Source organism: Anas platyrhynchos, chromosome 7, assembly GCF_047663525.1.
Source record: "Anas platyrhynchos isolate ZD024472 breed Pekin duck chromosome 7, IASCAAS_PekinDuck_T2T, whole genome shotgun sequence".
Classification (NCBI taxonomy): Eukaryota; Metazoa; Chordata; class Aves; order Anseriformes; family Anatidae; genus Anas; species Anas platyrhynchos.
The window spans coordinates 32,360,687-32,374,826 of NC_092593.1; the positions used below are offsets into that span (position 1 = coordinate 32,360,687).

General features: G+C 45.9%; 1 protein-coding gene and 1 long non-coding RNA gene across 3 annotated transcripts in view; one reads left to right on the forward strand and one right to left on the reverse strand.

Moving 5' to 3' along the window:
• The window catches only part of ERBB4 (erb-b2 receptor tyrosine kinase 4), a 564,466-nt gene that overhangs the window by 77,809 nt on the left and 472,517 nt on the right, over positions 1-14,140 (forward strand). The gene's annotated exons all lie outside the window — the stretch shown is intronic.
• LOC140002880 (uncharacterized) lies at positions 1,774-12,328 on the reverse strand. Its single transcript, XR_011810465.1, has 3 exons — positions 12,238-12,328; positions 5,771-6,095; positions 1,774-3,506 (listed from the first exon to the last, which is right to left on the reverse strand). It is a non-coding gene; the product is annotated as an uncharacterized lncRNA (long non-coding RNA).

The window sequence follows — 14,140 nt, forward strand, 5'->3', positions numbered from 1 at the left end:
GGGTTCCCCGGAAAAGCAATGTGCAGGTATGCAGTAACGTACCAAAATCTTTTTCCTAACACTCTCCTGGGAACTTTAGTATGAAAGGCAAAAAGAACAAACCAGACGCACAAGCATCCAAATAACCACCGCCCAAAACGTTTCGTGGAGGATGTTTTGAGTGTTGTCCCACTGTTCTGGAGTTGATATGGGATGTAAAGATTTATAAGATCTGTTTCCCCTAGCAATATGTGATTTGGTCTGTACCTGAGAGAGAACTTCTCAGCCTCAGAGCTGGGGCAGGAGCAAAGCAGAGATCCCACCGTTTCCCTTGCCAACGTAGTGACCGTGCTGCCGAATATCATCCTTCCACCAAGCTAATATTCCCCAGCACCACGTGCCCTGCTGCTGTGTAGTGCCAGTCCCCGAGGGAAGCAAACCATGGAAATAGAGCCTGCTTTGGCATATCTTTGACTTCAGAGACCCTGTGCTAAGTAAATTCTCTATTAGTGCGTTCCTGCACTGAAACCTCTGTGTGAGGAACGGCCCAATTTGATTTATTTGCTTCTTGAACATGCAGGGCGGTAGCATATGTGAAAACATATGTAAGAAATGTAAGGTGCAGGGTTCTGTTGTTTTTAACGGGGTTGGTTGCACTCGTAATGGAGAGCATTTGTTTGCATGTTGTTCTGATAGCTCGGCGAGCTGCGTGGAGAAAACAATGTGCCTTTGGGGACAAATGTCTTAGGATAAATTAATGTCTTTGTGGTGATACATCTGTATTTTTTTCGAGGGAAAGGAATTTGCTTGTTCCTCTTCCAGGTCACATCTGGAGTGTCTTTTTTGAAGCAAATTTGCAGGCTGTCCCCGCTCACTGTGCGTTGGTTGGTATCACAGAGCTGGGACCAGGTGCTTGTGCTGTTTTTTTTTGGGTGAAACTCCACCAGGTGATGTGCTCTGCTCCAAATCTCCCTTATCTCCCAGGTGATGTGCATGAACTCTGGGGTCAGGTGCTGGGTGCTGTTTTTTGTTCCTGCAGCCCAGGACATGCGGTAAGTCTGGAGTGGCTTGGGCTGTCTCTGCCGTTCTTGTGCTAGGCATTTCCCTCTACTGTGTTGTGGCAGGATGAAGGAAGATCTTTTTATGCTGCCTTTTCACTGTGGGCGGTGTTTCACTGCTTATTACTGCTTTCCTGCAAGATCGTAAGAAAACGTCCATATTAAATCCATCTGGTTTGATTTTGTTTGGGGAAAACCAACTGCTTCCCCTCTTACACCTCCATCTGTTTCTTAAGCCTTTCTTTTTGCTCAAATTTTTAGTTCTTACAGTAGCAAGATAATCACATCTCTGCTTTCTTTCCTCTTCTCTTTTCAACCCACCATGATTCTGCTGCTGCTGTCCTGCCTCATTTGTTTCTTCCTCTGATTCTCCTCATTAAATAAATTGCAGCTGGAATGTCCTGTCAGATGAACAGTAAATTGATATATTGCAGCCCAAACTTCAAAAAGGAAAAAAGAATTTAATTACAGTGACCCGCGTCCTTATTCTACCATGGTCAGTGATAAAATGGCTATCGACTTAATTGGGAACAAAGCACTGCTCCCCCTGACTTCACATTGCTTCTTTATTATCATTAATAACTGGGCTTTTGCAATTTATATGAGGAGCGGTCAGGCCAGTAGGCCAAAACCTTCCCTTTTTGTTGGTTTAATGGTTGGGGAGGTTTTATGGCTATGGGCCAGGGACCTCCTCGATGGAGCTGATGTGGGGAAGCACCACCTCCAACAAGGGAAATAAAAAGAAACTCTGCAATCCGAGATGGGAAATAACATACCGAGTGGGTATAAAATGCGTTCATTTGGCTATGACATTTTTTTGTTTAAGTTCTGAGGAGAAAGCCATATGGAAATTACCTTTCTGTTTTATATATTGAAATAGAGGAGCTCGGGGGCAGAATTGTAAATGATGTGGTTATGAGTTTACTCTGCACTCATAGGTATGTTCCCTTATCTTGTTATACGGCTGCTCCTAGGAATCAAATATTTAAGTTTACATTGCACTACTTCTGATGGCTGGAAGCATTCGGTTTTGTAGATGATGCTATATATCAGCTTTACGGTTCTCTTGGTAGTTTAAAGGAAAGGGAGAACATGCTCTCATGACTCCCTCAACAAGACCTTAAAACTCTCTGGCACTCTCTTTTCCTGGAGGACAAGATTTATTCTGGTCATCTACAAGTGTACATTTTTCAGTGACTGCAATTTTTGGTGCTGTCTGGAAAGCAAGGCTACTTATGTTGATCGAGGGTTTCCGTCGTTCTTGACTTCAGGAGAAAAAAGAAAACAGAGCTTTTGGTTTTCTTTTCCTCTTCAGCATATACCGTGTCATTATGCAGTAATGTGTTATTCGCTTCTGCTCCCAAAACACCTTTCCCTTTCAGTTGTGGAAGTGTTTTTGGCACTCCACACTAGATCATCTTTGTTCTGAAAACAACAATGAACGTGAGGCAACGCTGAAGCTGAATTGTAGACTCTCGGGTAGACAAAGGAAAGGGCAAACCTTACACTTGTGTATTTGTGCAGCCATTGTGATCTGGAGCACATCACAGATATTTTTTTTTCTCCCTAGCATGCTTCTTGACTTTGTCATGTTCCCATGACCTCATCAAATAGAAAAGAAGAAGAAATTGTGTTGCTGGGGTGCTTCGTGGAGCACCTCATCACCCACTGGGGATGCCTTAGCATCTCTTTCTGTGCCGTTTCTGTCTTTCGAGGCATGTCAGCCAGGTTTCTGGATGTCGATGTCACAGCAATCTGGGCTTTCCTTTGCTGCCCTGGAGTGTTCAAATGAGCCGTGTGGGGCGTCTGGTGGCAGGGCAGGGGAGTGCCTACGTGACACAGCACAGCGTGGAGCATTTATTTGTTTGCTGAATGTGATGTAAGGTCTTTTCAGGTGTAAGATGCTTTCAGACTACGTGGAAAGGTTTTTCCCTCTTTCCTCTGTGCTTGAAAAATTCATCCTGCTTGGGGGTGCTTGAGAAATGGAAAAGCCATTTGCTCACCAGCCAACAGAGCCTCAGGGCAAGGGAGTCCCAAACCCACCTTCTGCTGACCCACAGCGGGGGGGCTGGAAGCCACTTGTCTGCATTGGAAATGCTGGGCTGGTGGGAGGGAGCCTCTCTCTCCCTGTGCCATAGAGTCAGACCGTGCTATTAAGAAGTCATTTTGATTATTCAGAGATGTTGCACAACACTGCAAAAATGCGTGTGCTCCTGTCTGCGCCGTGTTTTTGTTTGGAGCTATTCGAGGTACAAGAGAAATGGTGCGTGCAGCTGTGGCCCAGGTTGGATTTCTTGCTGGGGACATGCTGTGCACCCACAGAAACCAGAACCCCCTGAATTGCAGCAGAAGGATTTTTTTTTTTCCAGGTGGGATGGGCTGATGTTGTGGAGCAAGGAGCAGTGCACCTCCTGGGCTTCCCCTGCAGCCGTGGTCAATGTCTGTGTGGCTGTCACCCCGAGCCTGAGCCTAAGGAGCGAGAGGAAATTAATAAATGTTAATATATGCTAGTTTAATTGAGAAGTGCTGTTTTCATCAACTGCTGTTTGAAGAACAGACTTAAGTATGTTTGTCAGCTCAAACAAATGTTGGCTTTTTAAAGCTGTTGCACAAATACTAGGCTCTTGCTGCCTTTAAAGAGGGTTAGAGCTGCGAACTGTGCAGAACCCAGAATCTGGGGGTGAACACTGTGCCCGCAATTCAATAAAGCTTATTAAAGGTAATATTTTCTACTCAGTAGCTTAAACCAAGCTATAGACGGCCTTCAGATCCTGACCCATGCACCTTGTTTTGTGGTTAGCTCCAGCACTGCAGCATTCAGCGTTCTTGTTTATTTGGAACAACCAGGAGTGATTTTGGTCTTACTCCCTTGTTCACGTGTACAAATGTGTTTTAACCCCAGACCTTTTGAAGGCTTCACCTCTGGTTTGAGGAGCAGGAAGAGCTGACCGTACACGACAGTGTGCTGCTGAGCGAGAAGGGCCATCCCTGACCTTCTTCTCAGCATCCCCAGCCCAAAGAAGTCTCATGGCAATAATTACCCAATGTGGAAATGTGATCTCTGTAAGTAAAACTGAGAGACTTATGTTTAAAAATGTTTGAGGATATTCCTTTTCTCAGGGAAACCACCTGAGCCATTCTGGCATTGTAAAGCTGAAGTGACATCTGCCTTACACATCTTTTTAAAATTATTTTTAAGTGAAATCAAGGACTTTTCTTGAAATTAATTACAGCTGGGAGGTAAAGGGCAAGGCAGTTTGAAAGTTAAAGACCTGAGCAGCTTCTCAAGGTTGGTGGAAACGTTTGAGGGCTGCAGACTTGTTTTTAGATATAGCTGTGGTTATTTGGCTCCTGTCTCATTGAGAAGTTGGTGCCTAATCCACCAGGTAGGAAGGAAAAATAAGACCTATCGACCACCAGGAGCAGCTGGAAAGCCTTCAACAGGCATGCTTTGGGAAGGAGTGCACGCTAATAAACTAACATTACTTTGCTGGGCGTGAATTCTCTTCCTAATGTGTATGTCGAGTATCACTGCCTCTTTCTGCACATACCCAAAATAGACTCATTTCTTCAGAGACTTGGTGGTCAAGGCACAGGAATCAGGATGTCCTTGAGTTCAAGGAGAAATTGTTGCTTGGAAGCAGGGGTCCTGAGTTCTGGTTAATTAATTCTTGTGATTTCCTATAGAAATGGCCCGTCCCTTATTTCATCGGTAGCAAATTAAAACGTGTCCCCTTCGGGGTAGTCAGAACAAGAGGCTCATTGTGGTATTAACCTTTATGTAGCACTAACCCTTCTCAAATATGACCACAGATCCAGATCTGTAATACTAGGAATAACACGCAGGCTGAGACCTTCACAAACCAGTTTTCTTGAACCGAGATAAAACCTGGAAAAACAGCCCACCCTATAGCTGTAATCTCCCACGGACAGGAGACAGGCATCCCTTGTCGCGGGGGCAATGCACATATTTGTGTAGTGCCTGCCACCCTCCTCCCTGCCTCAGCCAGGCTCTGTTTTAACCTCCCTGGGGCTCAATAGTGAATTTGGGCTGACACAGGCGCTATTGATGTGGCCAGCACAGATGCTGATTCACGTGGAAGGGGCTGGATGTGAGCCGGGGAGAAGCCCCTTAGCAGTGCGGGTGCACCCGCCCTCGGTATCATCCCCGCTGGGAAAATCCTCTTCAAAGGCCTGCACATCCCACCGCAGCTGAGGGTCAGGGAAACAGAAGCCCCAGTATGGGGGTGTTTGTGTTTTAAAAGTGTGCAAGAAGGGTTTCCTTGTGACTCCGGGCAGATTAATTTCACTTCCTTGGTTTTGGGTGGCATTTTTTTTTTTTTAATAAACCAGTGTATTTAGCGAAGTCAAATAAAAATGCCAAAGGCAGCTTGATGTGGTCATGCTGTTTTCAGATATTTCAGGCAGCCACGTTCCTGGCCAAGAGCAGCAGCGCAAATCTAAACTGTGCAGAGCACCCTCTGTTTGCAGAGGCTAATGGCATCCCTCTAGAGTAGTCTTGTTCAAGTAAATCTGATGTAATTGTTTGTTTTCATCACAAACAGCATCAGGAAACCTTAGAAAATATATCACCCTCATGTCCCTTAGGTGCTTTGAAGTGCAGGATGCAGAAAGACCAGGAGGTGGAGAAGCAGTCGGATGTGTGAGTGCTCTGCAGACATAGCTTTTCTTTCTTTGGTTGCATACGTTTTGAGTAAATATTTTTTCCTTACTAATCTCTTAATGGCTGAAAGAAACACCCCAACAAAGGTAGACCGAGGGCACGGTGCCTTGACAAGGGCAGGAGGGCTCGCAGAGCTGCGTTGTCTCAGGAGTTCTCGACTCAGTGGTTTCTGGAGAGATGCAGGGTGCTTGGCACGAGGGGCTCTGCACCTCCAGTTTTCTGCCTCATATATGTACTTCTCGTATATTTATTCTATTCCTTATGGAGGCATGTGCTGTCCTCTCAGCAATCTTACTTTGTTCCCCGAGTTAAATTAGTGCCATGCTGTCTGCAGCACGTCTCGCTTTTCATGTGTGGTGCAGCATAACTTTAGTCTATGGAGAAATTCAAGGGAATAAAATGTCATATTTTTCCTGAATACTTCCTGAAAAAAAAAAAAAGTGTATATTTTTTTTTTTTAGAAAGCTGTCTTGCAAGGATGCTGAGTCCTCAGCTGCATTTGTGAGAGAGGCAGGAATTCCCTCCAGGTCGATGTTTTTAGCTTGGCTCCTATTCTAAGCAACCACACGCAGCGAAAACAAAAGAAGCCCAAACACATTATGCAGCTGCTGACCTTGATCAGGTTCAAAATTATTTTAACCATTAAACAGTAGCAAGAGTGACTTTTATTGTGGGAAGTATTTTACGCCACATTCAGGCATGATTGCTGGAGTCCGGGGTCTGGCTTTAACTTTATTATGCTCCACGTCTCTCGAGCTAATTTATCAAAATGACATACAGCTCTGGGGGCAGCGCCGTGGTGTATGATTGACTAAATAAGACTCTGCATTTCTCAAACGCTTTTAAAGTTCACTGCTTTCACACGAGGTGTTTTTGTTGTTCCAACACAGGGCATTTCCTCTCGGAGCTGCCCCATCCTCTGAGTGGCGCAGTGAATTTTCTAATGACAAAAATAGGACTGCAGGGCCCACCAGCCACATCGTACAGGCTATTTCTTGTCCAAATGCTGTTGAGCTGGTTGTTTGGACGCACACATCCATTCTTATATGTGATCAAGAGATTAAACTCTGAATTTTGGTGAGTTTTGTAGGCAGTCGTCTGTTTGAAAAAATGCTGCGATCATCATATTAGCCCTTTTGCTTGCTCTGAAATTTACCTGCAGTTTTCAGTATAAAATGAAACAACTTTTTATACTTTTTGAAGTATTACTCATAGTTTTAATTGTTGTCAGTTCCTGGCTGCTAATGAAAGAGCATGAAATTGGAGTGTCCCATTATGAACATATTTGTATTGCAGAAGAGCACTGAAGAGGAAAGGTTGAAGAGGAGATTTAGCCTGGGCAGCGCTGATTGCAGCAGGGAAGTGTGGAAGCCCACGCTTATCATTCAGGTGTTCTGTCCTCAAAGGCATTTTTGATCAAATTATAGTTTTTAGTTTTTGTTTTGTTTTGTTTTTTAGAAAAACACCTGTTTTTTTGTGTTTTTTTTTTTTTTTTTGAAGCCAGCTGTTTTGTGGCAGGGCATTGCTTCTGATAAATTCCCAGCAAAACAGAGGTCTGTCCCAGGGCAGCTGCAGGTGATGGCTGTCCCATGGCCAAACCTCACACCCTGCCATCCCAGTGGGTGACAGGGACCCTGGATCTGGAGCCTGCACAGATGCTTGGATATCGGGGCTTTGGATTTAGCAGACAACAGGATGGGACTCATTTCTATTTCTTCCTAAAGAAAACCAGCATTTTTCATTTATTAAGTGCCAAAATAGGCCTTTAGGAAGAAATTCCACTTTTTGACAAATCTTTAGTCTTTACACTTGAGAAAAGACAAGAGTTTTCCTGTTGTCTTAAGGAATCTCACAGGGTTTCTTCTCCTTCCCTAGCGGTCTGTACTTGGCTAAGTGATGATGACAGTCATATGCAGGGATTTCTTCTTTCCAAAATATATTTCCTAATCTTTTTCTAGCATCCCACATCAAATGAGAGTAGCATCTCACAAATGTGCCAAAGGCAAGGACCAAAGGGAGTCAGGGAACAGGCATCCTAGGAATGGAGTAGATTAGATGGGGGGAAAAAACATGGAGAAAAAAGCTGTGGAGGAGAACTGGGGCTCCCGAAGCTGCAATTTCCTATTTGCTCTAAAGCTGAGTTCACCACCTGGTCTGAACCACGCTGTGTGCTATGTGCTGTATTAGCAGACAACGCTCTGCAAGCACTGGCTGCGTACAGTCGAAGGTCGACACGGCTTGCTGACACGGTGAACAGCTGTATTACTGTACCAATTTCTATTTCAGAAGAGATAATGAAGCGTTTGTGAAGGCTCGCAAACAAGGTTGAGAGGAGAAGCTGTTGGTGCCAGGTGATACGCCGAGTGATAAAGGAGCCGGGGGTAGGGTGACTCGCTGCTTTCAGACGTACCCGGAGCCAAAATGAGGTGCTGAGCGTGCTTGGCACCGAGGTGTCATCGCTTCGGTTTGGAGGTAACTTGTACGTGAGACAAGGCGATGCGAGATCATCCCCGCCTTGGTGAATGTGCCCTGTATTTTGTAACCTGGGTGTGCGTACGAAGCCAGAATTGCGATCATTTGCCAACACAATAATCAGGGGAAAAATATAAGCTGAGTAAGAATCGTAGGAGTACCTCTTGAAGACTGTACGTGGAGATTAAGCCAGCTCAAGCTGACATTAATAGGAGGGGTGTAGTCATTCTTTTCATCCCTTCTCCTAATTACGGATGCTTTTTGAGATGTCTTGACGAAGATTTTTGCAAACCTCCCGACGGTGACATCTGCTCCTGGTGGGAGGCTCCTAAATTGTAGGTTTCCTTTACTGCAACTGTTGTAGAGTCTGCTAAATCTTGCTGCTTCGTTGAAAATAGGAAGTTTTAGCTAGGTGACTAGAGAGAGTGTGAAATCAGTGATGTCACCGAAGGAGCCGTACGTTGTGTCAACCACACAAATGCCTTTGACCACTTTTTCCTGCAAACTTTTCCATGTCTGTGCCTGCTGTAAGTCTAGAAGTCAGTGCCCGTGATGTGCTCCACTTAGGGTCCTTTGGCATTTGCATTGTCTACAACTGCTGTAGTAGACTAGAGCGTATGCTACTCAGCCAGGGAGCGGGGCTAATCTGACAATAAATGTATATTTTTAAGTGTAGCTGTTGCATTGCATTAATGTTGTTTATCCTGCATGTGTAGCCTGCATTGGCACATGACATGAGCAATGTTAATGATGTGTGAAAGGCAGGGCTTTTTTAAGGGCCAAGCTGGTGCAGAGCTGAGTGTGGTATAATTACCAGCAGACCAGATACAGCTCGAAAATACAGGCAGCCTAATTGCCAGCATTTTCACTTTCTGAGCCTCTCTTATCATCAAAGACTTTGCTCAGCTTGGGCCACGTATCCCTCTCAGGATAAGGTGACTCGTGTGAAAGCATTTGCAGGATTAATTTCTGCTTATTCTCAAGAAAATCATGGGAGTTAACAGGAATCTACACAGTTGTTTTACTTTTTTTTGGTGTATTTACCCACTGGGGCTGTTCCTAAGGTGCTGAAGCAGTAGGCAGCGCAGTTACAGAAGGAGAAAATCTCGAAGCTGTCGAAATACAGATGTGGGAATTGCATCACCGAGGGAGGAGGGTGAGCCCAGGGGACTCCAGGGGACTGGTGTCGAGCACTACTTGTGCTGAGACGAGCCCGTGGGCAACTGGGCATCGCGGGAGGCCGGAGCTCAGCGCCTGGGTTGGGACAGACAGTGGCTGGCACCCGGCAGGGTCTGGGAGATGTGATGCCAGATCAGGGCAGGGATGCTGAGATCAGGGGAGGGATGCTGAGCCACGGCAGCAGCCACCTCCCGTTGGCACCCCCTGGGCAGGCTTGACCTCTAGCTTTTGGTAGAAAATAACGTACGGCACACCACCGCGGAAAAGCTGCCAAGCTGCAGCGACCACAGGTGCAGATAAGGAGCCCGGGTGAATGAAGCCTCTGTTTTTTACGAAAAAAACATGCAGTGTGTTGAACAAAGCCGATCTCTTCCCACGTAAAAGGCCCATTAGGAACTTTTCAGCTATTATTTGCTGAGGCAGGAAGTATATTCTTCTTTTACAGTAATTCACTGGCGGGTTTATAAAGGTTGCTAGTTGAATTTGTTGGAGTGGGAGGACAGAAAAATGGACATGAACAAGCAGCTAGCTGAAAAGCCAGCCCTTCTCTCAGCAAACCGTGCTCTGTCCTGCTTTCCAAACAGGAGCATTAGTAACAAAGTCGGTTATTTCTGGGTGTTTTCCCTTCAGCTTCTTGGAAGCCACGTGATCCCTGTGACACTCCGCAGATTTGTGTGAGATTCTGGAAACCCTTGCAAGTTACTCAAAATTTTGAAGTCAGTTAATGTTGTAATTGGAAGGATTCAAAAGCTCGGGTTCGAAAACTGTTTAGAGACACGGATTTAGTAGGCTAAGGAAATAAGGATTATAAATAGAGCACTGTTATGTGACACTCCATGGATCTGTAAAATCAGTTCGTTCCTTTGGAAATAACCTGGCAGTGTTAGCATCTTCCCTTAAGATTGATGCCAAGGATCTGTTATTTACTAGATTTTTATTTTATTTTATTTTTTAAGTTTCAAAGACATTAGAATACAGGATTTTTGCCAGCCTGTGTCACATGTAAGTCTATTAAATCCAATTCCCTGTCTCTCAGAGACAGCATGCCAGAGGCTTGGAGGAAAGCGTTCGACCTGTGGAGCTGATGTATCAGCTAATATCTCCATAGGCTTCGCCCTGATCCCTAATAGCAAGAGACTGGCTTCGCTGCCAAGGTTTGCAGTTTAATATCCCTTCCAAGATGTGCTGTCATTAGCCATGACTTTGGAACTAAATCTTGCGTCTTGTTTTATCTTCGGGACACTTTGAGGACTCTCAGTGTTTGTAGGCTGGAAACCAAAACTTTCATGGCATCAGAGAGATGGCATTTACTTCAGGACATAGATCCTCATGCTCTGTCAGCTGGAGAGAGACAGGGCAGACCTCCTGCATTTCTACTGCACTGCTACTGTATGAAACATGAGTGAAAAATGAATAGAGCCTACTTACAATTAGTGACGTGGGGAAAATGACACTCTTTTCAGTAGCCAGTGTTAAATGTGCTTCTGGGGGATGCAAAATTTCTCTCTGCTCAGCATCTTATGCCATGGTACCGTGAAAATTGATGTTCTTGATTCCTTGGGTTGTCTTTCAGACCTTGTTCTGTGATCTCGGTGGGCGATTTCCTGCACTAAGGCTTATGTACAATTTACCTGCTGTAGGCTCTGATCGCCCATTGGATATGTCAAAGAAAATAACAAGGGTCATAGAGTGTTATGGAGCAATATTTTCTGTCTCTGTGGAGCCTACACGACAAATATCCCATCCATCTTCTACCTTTTTGATCTCAAGAAATGTAAGAGCAAGGATCATGTCATTCAGAGGGGGAAACCAGGTTTGAAACTGTGAGGACAATGTGCTAGGAGGCGAAACGGGGCAGAAGGTGAACAGACTTTGGAAGTGGAGCTTAGCTTTCAGCCCACCATGGGTGGAGGACTTTCCTGGCGGGGGGCAGCAGCCACAGCTGGTGGCATACCTCCAAGAAAAATGGATAAGACCATTTTGCCCACATAAAAACAACTGGTGATTGCCTTTCGTGGACCAGGAGTGGACAAGGCCAGTTACACCCAGTAATTGCTGGACTTAAACGTTCCTGCAAGCCTTCCGAAAAGTCTCCCTAAGCGACTGGGGCTAGTCACATAAGTATGCAGAAGCATCATTCAGTCCAGAAGAAGAAATTCTGGCTCAGCAGAACAATCTGCATAATTACCTAATTCCATCCAGTTTGATACTGAAGTCATTATGTTTTATTTGAATTCATTTACAAAGTCAGTGTATTTTCTATCTGCAGTTTGAGTATGCCCAAGATGTTTGCAGTGTCCACACATGACTACGTGGTAGAAGTCCTTGGTCATGGTAGTGGGACAGTGGCAAGTTGTTTCTTAAGCAGAAAGAAGTAATTGCAATGGCATCTTAATCTCTTCCAGTAATTAAAATGTGAGCCTACACATCCAGTGCCGCTACAGGCAGAGGAGCGAGGCACAAGCTAAGTGATTTCCCAGATGGTGAAGGCAGCACTATCCTCATACAAGAGGTGCTCCAGGCCCCTCATCATCTTCGTAGCCCTCCTCTGGACTCGCTCCAGCAGCCCCATGCCCTTCTTGTACCAGGGAGCCCAGACCTGGACACAATACCCCAGCTGTGGCCTCACCGGGGCTTAGTAGAGGGGCAGGATCACCTCTCTTGACCTGCTGGCAGCACTCTGAATGCAGCCCAGGATCCCATCGGCCTTCTTGGCCACAAGGGCACGTTGCTGGCTTGTGGTCAGCCTGCTGTCCACCAGGACCCCCAGGTCCCTCTCTGCAGAGCTGCTCTCCAGCAGGTCAGCCCCCAGCCTGTACTGGTGCTTGGGGTTATTCCTCCCTGGGTGCAGGACCCTGCACTTACCCTTGTTGAACTTCACGAGGTTCCTCTCAGCCCATTCCTCCAGCCTGTCAAGGTCCCTTTGGGGTACCAGTGACTCCTCCCAGCTTTGTGCCATCAGCAGACTTTCTGAGTGTGTTCTCTGTTCCATCACCCTGGTCATAATGCCCCCCGAAGGTGTGTGAGGCTGGCACTGGTGTCCCTGAAGCATTCAGTGGGGGGTGAGGGAGGGGTTCGCTGGGTATTTTGGCACTGGGTGGCTGTTGTGGGGTGAGAACCTTACGTGCAGACCGACTGCTCTGAGCTCTCCTGAGTAGCCCACAGGATGCACTCTTCTTGCCAAGCTCCCTTCCTTGCAGCCAGTCCAGCGTCCTCATGTAAGAAAAAAGGCTGGAAAACCACAGTTTTTGGCACAGGGAGTGATTGCTCTTCTAAGAGGGTTGGTGCTGCAGTACACCTGCAGCAGGGCAGAGACCTAGGCTCAGCTGGGGGCAATTCCTGTGACTGTGGGAACCTTTTAACTCAGCCCAGTTGTGCCAGAAGCCCTTGTTCCGAGGCTGTGGGCAGGCTGGGAGATGTTCCCTAAAGGAACGGAGAAAAAATATGGAGAAGACTTCATCGAATCACTCTGTGCTTTGAAGCAAAGGGAAATTATCCTGGTGGAAAGCATGGAAAGGAGAAAGAGGCAGCAGACTCGCTTGGAGTGGAGGTCCCAGCTGCCGCGAAGCTGAGAGCTCTGTGGGTAAGTGGGAGATGTTTGCAGACCTGAGGAAGAGCTGTTTTCTTGTTCGGCTGTATGGTGATGGACTGTGATCACAGACTGTTTGTGTTTCGTGGTATGGCTACACCTGGCCTCTGAAGTGTAGCTCAGTGGGTGATGAAACTGGGGGCAGTGTTAGAAATGAAAACAAATTTAGAAGGTCCTGCTTCTTGTGTCATTAGCCTTGATACCTATCAGCAATTAAACGAAGAACCAAGCTCACCAAATCCAAAGAATTTGCCTCAAAGTAGGCGCTTGCTGTTGAGTAACTTCACAAGCAGGCCTTGCTCTCCTTCTGAGCTGGCCCCTGCATTAAACTCCTCCGAGATCTCTCATGGCACCCTGCTTGAAGTCTCAAGGCTGAAGTCATTTTTTCCTGCAGTAGGAAATGGCAGGCAGTGATGCAGTAACCTTCAAAATGTATGAGTAACACCAGTTTTTTGTCAGAAAGCCATATAGCCGAAATGGCTCGGTCAAACTACCTGCAGTCAGAGTGCAGACAAAATGCGGTGGGTCACAACTCAAGTTTTATAGGGGTGTAAAAAGAATAGAGCGCTCTCTGATGGATTTTAAGGGCTGGTGGAGTGAGTTACTGACGAGTCTGCGTGGTACTACAAAGCCAAGTCTGGAAAGTGTCTCTGGACGGGTGATGTTGTATTGAAATGCACTTCTGTTTTGACCAGCTGTGAAAAAAACAGGTGCTCAGTTGTGTGCCTGGAAGCGTGATAGAGAGAAGATCATCCAGAAGGTATTTTTAAGGAGATTAGCTGCATTTTGAATAGTAAATCGTGGGTTTCTGTATTAGGAGTTAGTGGGCAAAATTACAAGGCAGAGAGTTTGCTTTCTTCTGTGAACAAAACCCAGGTTATGGTGCTAAAAATGTATTTACGTATGAAAAATCTGAGATGTTTTCTGATGCGGATGGACCAACCATAAGGCTACCCAGTTCGAGTTGAAGTTTCCAGCTGTTGTATCACTCAATCCCTTCCACACGTTCACTGTGACTTCTTACAGCACTGGGCTGCCGGTTTTGCTTTGTCTGGTAGGAAAGTTCAGGGGTTCCTGGGATGTTAGGAAACCCTTATTTCCAGCCTGGGCGTTACTCTCACAGCCTTACTCTTGTTTGTTTGTGTGAGAGGATTGTACTAAACAACTACTCTGTTTCTG